Consider the following 8,655-nt stretch of genomic DNA (forward strand, 5'->3'; position numbering starts at 1 on the left):
CAAAAAAGCATCATAATTGGGGTTATGCCTACCATGAGCTGTTTCACACATCATTTATTTTTTATTTGTGTGTGTGTGTGTGTGTGTGTGTGTATGTGTTTGTTTTGTTTGTTTGTTTGTTTTTGTCTGAGAAAGATGCTTCTCTTAAGACTATTCCCACTCAACAAAACCCTTAAGTGTCTTGTAGAATAAAATATTCTTGTCTCTGTATGAAATTCAGGGCAGAATCACTGTAGAAATACCTGCAGCATGAAGATTAATCTTTGTTCTGGAGATTGTTTTGAAAGGCAGCCCTTGCTGTTAATTCAGGGGGATGACAGCTGCCTCTCTGCAGCAGGCACTGGCAGCATGGGCTGCCATGTGCAGGCTTCTGAGGCCATATGGACACTTTAAAGTGCGCACACCTGGACAAGGTATCTGGTCACAACCACGTCAAACTGCCAGGGAGACTTGTGGTTTTCTGAGGTAAGTTGCCCCTTCAGGCAATTTACCTCAGACTGGTGAAAGTGATGAGATGTGTCTCTTCTGAATCTCAATCATATATTTCATGTGGGCATTTCAAGAGCAGGGGAGGGGACAAGCAGGCTGTGTCCCTCATCAGGAATGAAAGACAGGGTCTCTGCAGACACCCTGCAGAGGCAAAAGCCCAAGCTACATAGTAGAGGAAGGGGACGGTTAGAGGCCATGTGTGGCCAAGGGGCATCTTGGAGACCCTCAGGCTAGGAGGGGCTATAAGCTTGTGCCCTGTGCCAGCAGCAGACAGGCTTCTCCTGTTGCCTGCAGATCTAATGATCTGCACATGGAGGGGAGCAATCAAAGTACCGGAGGGCAGGAGAGCTGTGCAGAGGGACCTGGACAGGTCCAGCAGAGGGTCCCTATGATGGCCAGGGCCGGAGCAAGGGCATACAAGGGAAAGTAAGGGATTCTGGGCTGGCTCAGCCTGGGGAAGAGGAAAGGAAGGGGAAACATCACTGCTGTCTGCAGCTGGCTGCTGGGAGGGACCCGAGAAAATGGAGCCAAGGCCTGCTCAGTGGAGATCGGCGACAGGATGAGGAGGTAATGGGCACAACCTGGAACATGGGAAATCCCCATTAGAAAAAACTGTGAGAGTGATCGGATATTGGAACCAGGCCCAGAGAGGATGTGAAATATCTGTCCTTGGAGAAGATCAGATTTGACTCAACAAGTCTCTGAGCAGCCTGATCTAACTGGATTAACTCCAGAGAGCCCTTCCAATCTGAATCCTTCTATGGTTTTACAAAAATCATTTTTAAGAAAAAAAAATAGTTGCCTTTTAAAACTAAATAATTACCTCCCATAGGTTTCTGTACATGGCTTTGATTTTTTCTTTTTTAATCTTTTTATGTGTTTTTAAAAAATCTAAGTGATACCATCATATTTTTGCAAATGTTTAAAACTGTGCTTATATATATATATATGTATAAAGAAAAGAGGACCATTATTACTATTGTACTTATCCACATTGTTACTACAATAGTTTCTTAAAAGCAGTGTCCAGTTACCACTTAAATTATCATGCAGTAATAAACTATGGCATTTAAATTGTCTTGTTATTTAGGACTATAAGCCATACATTGGAACATAACTGTGCAAAGAGATGTAAAAAATAGTCCAAGAAAGACATTCTATTCTGTCTATTAAAAGCTCCTCACCAGGAGCTTTTGAGCTAACAGAAAAAATATTTTTGTATTCTTATGTGTTTTGAGCTTTGTTCTTTTTTTTTCTTTTTTTTTTCTTTTTTTTTTTTTCTTTTCTTTTTCTTTTTTTTTTCTTTTTTTTTTCCCCACTGAAATTTGCAAGATAGACCAAGCAAGAGAGAGAGCTAATGTGAAATGGAAACACAGAAAAAGAAAGATATGTGGACTTTCTGTATCAAAGGAGTAACTCTGCTCATTGCACACCTCCAGACAGAAAACAAGACAAAGCAAATCTTTTATTTGTGTCAAAAATAAAGTCACATGAGTAAAGACTTGTGCTGACCATATAACAATGACTTACATGTAAATACATAACATTTTCTAGAGAATTCAGTATAAAAATACCTCTTGTATCATGAAATAAACTACCATTCCAGAAGCCTAGCATTCTTTTAGGCAAGTCATAGCAAATTGCTGGGCCACCTTCTCAGGTAAGGGGGGCAAGAAATTTCACCATCTCTGCCTCTCACGCAGTTTAAAGCGTCTCTCCCCACTGCTTGTTAATTTCCATTCACCTGGAAGAACCACTCAGCAAGTTTCAATAGCTATATTTCGCCCTTTGTGTGCAGCCTGAAATTGCTTTGGACTACACCCTTCACTCAGGTAAAGTGATTCAGCTTTCCAAAAAGTGGTTCGCCTGTTAACTGGTAACTAGAGAGTGTTGGTCACATAGCACTGGGGGAGTGGATCTCCAACTGGTCTTTTTTCTTACAGCTGCAGTTGGAAGGCTCTAATGGAAAACAGATGCAGAAAACATGCCCAGCTACACAACAAAACAAACTGCTCTTCACCTACATCCTCCCCTCACTCCCCTGCAGCACACTTGGTTGCAGATCGCACCGTGCCTGCAGGAGCCATGCCAGATTACCAGTCGTGTGGCTGAAATGTCCCTGGCTGCCAAGGCTGCATTAATGCTTTGTCATTGCACTTGCAGCTAACAAGGCCTAATGGTCCCTACTTCAAACTGAGTCTTTGGTGAGGGACTTCTATGCATTATTTCTTCACCAGGGCCTCTCTGACCAGTTAAGTGATAGATCTGAAAAGCTTGAGGAGGCAGGTGTGTGAGCAGAAAGCAACACACAGCTTTAGTGTTCCTAACTGAGTGGTCCTGCAGCTAGGTAATAGCATTTTATGGCTATGTATACATATTTTTAAACTACTTATTTGAAACTCAAGGCTTGTGTTTTGAGAGACAGTGGTTTCTTTTTTTTTCTGCAAATCTTATAGGTCATTGCAGTACTATGCATGAAAAATTGTTTAATATACCAAGGACATGCTTAGTGTTTGCTGTATGTTGAAGAGAGGGTATTTTCCACCTGTCAGTAAACAGCTTTGATGAACGAATCCTGTTAGCCCACTTGGGTGTAGTATTAATAGTTCAAGGAAAAGGGAGATAATAGCTAGGGGGCTAAACCCTTGTGCTAAAAGTATACTTGGGTGTATTTGACATTGTGGTTATGTCTGTGGCCATGGTGGATAATTCCCAGAATTTTTACAAGCAGAACTGCACATTGTTTATAGGAACTAAGCCACTTAATGTAACTTTATCTGCCAGTAAGGAAGCATAAACGAACAAAAACATACTTACACTTTTCTTGTCCTTGACAGAGCTACATGCACATCTTAGAGAAGTAGATTAAATCACACACATGGCAGCAATCACAGTAATTTCTTCATTTGCATATGCAAACAGTAGTCTGTGCTGAAGGAACACTGTATTTATCAGTGGAGATAACTTTACAGACATTTCTCATGCCTTAGATGCAATAACTGCACACATATTAGAGATGAACTAATGGTTAGAGAACTTTTGTGTAGATATATCTTGTTCCTTGAAAACTTGTTCTTTGGATTATTTACAGGATTTTTCTTTTTTCTTTTTTTTTCTAATTCTTATATTATCTAAAAATAATGCATTACTTTAATGTATTAAAGTAATGTATATGTAATAGGTATATGTAGTAATGCATTATCTATTACTTTACTAATAATACTTTAAAAAATACATTTGCTCCCTAGTTTAATTACCAAAGATGTTTTTTATTGTTCATCTTAGAAGATGAAGCCAAAGTAGACAAGAATTCTGCAGACTGCTGAAGGAGAAAGAACAGCTTGGAAGACTGCAATGTAAAGTACAACAATTTTTCTAGTGTTTTGTATCCTTGAATGTGGGCATGTGACTTCTGGAAAAGTCAGTCATGCTGGGAACGGTTTTGTTACTCACTTTCCAGTGATAAGCTGAGTGAACTAAGGAACTGCTTTTGGCACAAAATTCTAATGGAACTAAAATTATGTTCCAATTTTCTGCAAGACAAAAAGGGTCTTGGTTATAATATTCAGTCATGGATTTTATACCATGGCCTGGGTCTTTCACATGTCTGCAGCAGAAAACCAGCCCTCTGTGTTAGAGGGTCTATGACCATAATGGGATGTTTGCTCAGCCCCTAGGAGCTGCTCAAATGTGGTCCACAATGTATCCCTCCGTGTCTGAGGAGGAGGGTGTTTGGGAATTGTATTTGATTCACACAAGCTTGTTAATAAGCTTTTTTTTTTTTTTTTTTTTTTTTTTTTTTCCCATGCTTTTTTACTTCACTGTTCTCCACCCACCGGTAGATAGAACTGTATCCCTGTCTGGCTAGACAAGCGTGAGTCAGATCACTACCTTTCAGGCAGAATTGCTGGGAGGGAAATCATTCCACTGACAAAAATAGGATGCGCTGAGTGATGCACAGCTTCATCTTTCTCCTTAAAATATTAAAAGAAAGAGTCCTGATCAAATGGCCCTTATTTGGTAAAAGTGCAGCCTGTTCTGCTGGCCCTGGGATGTTTGGAAGCACCGCTTCTAGGCATGTCTGGCATTAGGAGGTATCTGGAAGATCAGATTATTTGCTCTTAATCTCTGATAAATGATGAGTCTGAACACAGTGCATGTTTACTTCCTGCTCATTCCTGAAAGGGGAATGAAAAAAAGGACAAACCAGACAGCCTGCTGCTCTTGCTGCCATTGCTGTCCGTAACACTTCCTCTCCTTATACAGTCGTTCAGCAGCAGATGGAAAATTCCTGTTCCATGAAATCAGAAAGTGGCTTTTAGTTATTTTGTGTACCTGTCCCACCTGTTACAGTCTTCCCGTAAGCTTGCTCCAGAAAAACCTATCATCTACTAAAACCCAGCACACCAAAATTTGCGGGATGTGACCTGACTCTGCTCAGTTGCATCTGGTGATTCTCTAGAGCTGCTAGCCTGCGATTATTCCCATCCCACGCAGAGGAGTAAATCAAATACAGATGACAGGCACGAGGGCACAATTTCTGACAGGGACAGTAAGCAGGGACAGGGCGGGCAGGGTCTTCCCGGCCTTGCTGCTCCTCCAACATTTCTCCCAGCAAAAGCAGACTTTGCAAGGCCAGCAGTACCTACTTCAGTGGTAGCACTGGCAGTGGATGTTTTAGAGAGAGAATTCACCCTGTTGAAAGAAAGAACATGTATCAAAGATGGGACTTTGTGGAGTGAGAAGGCACTTCTTGTGGTTGGGGAAACATACTCTTGGGTTGTTAGTGCTGTGTGAGGGTGAAGGTGTATGACAAGCTAAATGCTGGGACTTCCCCAAGTAATCCAAAATGTCAAGTGGCAGAAAGCCACCTGAATAATTTCTGATGGTAATGTAATCCAAGGTTCTGAAAAACTTTTATTTTCTTTTGTTTGTTTTTGTTTGTTTTTGTTTGTTTGTTTTTTCTCTGCATGGCATTTAGTCATGTTGGTATTTGTTGTCTGTTATTTAGACACACTCTTTCTTTGAAGTCTTTCAGGTCGGGGAAGCCTAGATATCCCCGCTTCTGATTAAAGTTTAAAGGCAGGCACATTCTGACTAAGCTTCTTGAGAAGTTTCCTATCCTGCAACAAATTTTTTATATTTTTATCTCTTTATGTGCTAAAACATCAGCCCCAAACACCCCAGAACTATTTGTGCAGAAGCCCACTCTGACCAGGAGTGGGTCCTCTTGGTGGTCGGTGCTGCAAAGATTTCAGCAAGATGTTTCTGTGCATTGGCCTCCTACAGCTGCCTGAAAACTCCCAGTCTGCTCTGAAGTAGATAACTACTCATGAAAACATTTACAGCAAGTGTAAGGTGAAGGTAGAAGACAAGGCTTTTCAAGTGCACTTATCATTGTTCTCATTACAAGAAGTAAAAGATAAAGATAGCTGTATCTACATTCTGCACCACTTTTTGTTTGACTTAACCGGCTACCCAACCCCTTTGAAGGCATCTTTTATCTTACTTGTATGATATGAACTGTAAATGTCTTCCATGACTTCTGAATTGTAAATCCTGCATCTATAGTATCAGAGAGATCTTACAAGTTGTTTTTTTTTTTTTTGTTTGTTTGTTTTTGTAATTGTAATTGGGCCCCTTTTCTTAGGATGCTGTCAGCTGTATGCTTAGAAATGTGCTTAAAATTAATATGCAAAAAATGAAAATTTGCAACTGGCACACGAATAGATGAAAATTGCAAACAGACTAACTGCATACATATATTTAAGTTGGAAGTTGAAAGTAAATCTCTGAGGAAAAAAAAAATGTAAGGCAGCACGAATGTTACCTTGACTTGTAAGCTCTTAGTATACTTTGGTTGGAATCACACCCCTCAGCTTCTATAGTCAAGCACATCCTCAACTTTTTAAGTTGTGATCATACTACAGAACTGAAGACTGATTCATCTTTGAAACAAAAGTCTTCCAAGGCAAAAGTCTTTTATCATATTATGAAATAGCCTTGTGATAAAATCTGTATTATTCAACCTTGGGTCCACAGCAATGTCCAGGTCATTAGTACAAGGTCTAGAAAGATTATGATAGTGAGCATGTTGTAGACTTCTTTGAAGCATTCAGTGCCTGCTGAAATGCCACAGCTCCAGCTCGGATCCTGCTGCTCCCCTTCCTTGGCTACATACACTCTGATAACAGCACCAGTGGGATTACCTTCATTTTTACTCACAGTGATGAGTGACAACAGAAAATTGACCTGAAACAGAAGAGGTTGTAAGAGCAGCTTGTTCATCCCCTGTGTGGAGAGCGGAGCACCTGAACAGGCAGCACTGTAAATGATACCTCAGTCCTGCACAAAATTCCGGTCTCAAATTCTCTGTTTCCCTGAAGGACCCATGTCTATTTTGAAAGAGAAAAAAGTGCCTGTATGTCTTTTATTTGCTTACATATGGCAAAAAAAGAAAGCTGCAGTGAATGTTAACTGATTTAAAATTTGCTGAATAGATGTTCAACTTATGCTGTTGGATTTAATTGTACAATAAGGTCAGTGAAAATATATGCCATTATTAATACACATATATGGTCAGACTGGTCAGTAACTTCTCAGAATGTGTTAAAGAAAAATTCTTTTTCTTCTCAAGACAAAAATAGAAATAGAAAAATAAAAGAATATAGAGAAGGGGAAATTATTTGTCCCTAAATCACAACTTTGGGACATTATGGCTGGCAGTTTATTTACATATGTAATGGGTTTACGAGTCTGTATTTTCTAAAAAAATATTACAAGAAAGAGATGAATAAGTGATGACTTGTGCAACCTGACATGTTTTCCTTTTTTTAGGAACACACCGACTGCTCCAAATTTATCCAGGCCTCACATGTTCTTAGTTGTATCCCCTGACCTAATGAGAACTGTCAGTTTCTCACCCATGCACAAGCTGTATGCTTCCTTTCAAAATTTCCTAAAATACTCCTGGGTTTGTCCTGCCAGAAAATATTGGGGAATCTGACCTTTTGTGTCTTAACAGAGGAAACAGCTGCCTTACTGTCTGCAGTAAAGCTGTATGACAGACCTATTTAGACAACTCTCAGACAATTAATAATTATAAAAACTTTAAGTCTGTCTTCACTGAAGAAAAATAGTTTTTATATATACTAGACTTCACAAGGCATGGGCATGTTTTCCATATAATTTTGATATTGACTGGAAGATCCCTTTTTCCTGTCCTTCATATTCAGAACACATCTGATATCTGCCTACCATTACTGCTGTGCTCCAGTCAGGGCTAGCTAAGGGAATTGGGATGAGCTTTTGGGAACATGCATTGAGCTTCCAGGTGATTTATAGGGTCCTTACACCCATCTTCTTAAGGATGAGGGAAAGGCTGGGAAGCTGCAAACCTAGCAAATGCCTTTGGCTTATTCTTTTTGGAGGCAAAGTCTCCAGACTATGTTGTTGTTGTGTTTTTTTGTTTTTGTTTTTGTTTTTTTTTTAAGAACAAAGTCATGAGTTGTGACTTATGAACAGCTGTAAATAGTGTTTGAGCATGAAACCTTGTTGCAATGAAGGAGGAAGTCAACAATACCTTTGTAAATGATTTCCAATAGAGAATCAAAGAACTGGCCACTAGAAAACTTGTCTAATATCTGCGGAATGAGTGCCCTGGTATAAACAGATACTTACTATCTTGTCCACAGACACTGAAGTGTCCATTTACTGTCATGGACAGTCTGAGAGACTACAGTATGGCAGCATATTTTCAACTACTTGCCGTACTGTAGTCTATGAAATAGGAGAGAATACATCAGTACTGTTGCAACCAGCAGAGCATCTGAACTCTGCAAAGCCCTTTCCTTGACGGCTTGTATCAAAGTAAAGTCTGTTGTGTGACATACCCTGCATGCTTCACAGGGTCTGACGTAAGGCTAGGGAGGGGAAGAGTGAAGGCAGGATCATGGCTCTTGTGAAGCCTTTAAGGTCAGAGCATGTACATTCAACAGTCTGTTTCTTCACTGTGTGAGATTACTTTCCCTCCTGGGAAGCATAGAGTCTCTGTGCTTTATTAATACTCATTGTACCAATTATCAGTGTCTCCACAAATTGGTCAGTGAAGAGCCACAGCGACATTTAGGTTGTACTGGGGTGAGTCCTCCTGTGTTTCAGTACCAC

General features: G+C 40.0%; 1 long non-coding RNA gene across 1 annotated transcript; it reads left to right on the forward strand.

Annotated features, from left to right (window-relative positions):
* Positions 1-2,483: 2,483 nt before the first annotated feature.
* LOC137848318 (uncharacterized) lies at positions 2,484-7,034 on the forward strand. The gene is made up of 3 exons (XR_011091280.1): positions 2,484-2,836; positions 3,775-3,845; positions 5,662-7,034. It is a non-coding gene; the product is annotated as an uncharacterized lncRNA (long non-coding RNA).
* The last annotated feature ends 1,621 nt before the right edge of the window (positions 7,035-8,655 follow it).

Source organism: Anas acuta, chromosome Z, assembly GCF_963932015.1.
Source record: "Anas acuta chromosome Z, bAnaAcu1.1, whole genome shotgun sequence".
In the NCBI taxonomy this organism is placed as follows: domain Eukaryota; kingdom Metazoa; phylum Chordata; class Aves; order Anseriformes; family Anatidae; genus Anas; species Anas acuta.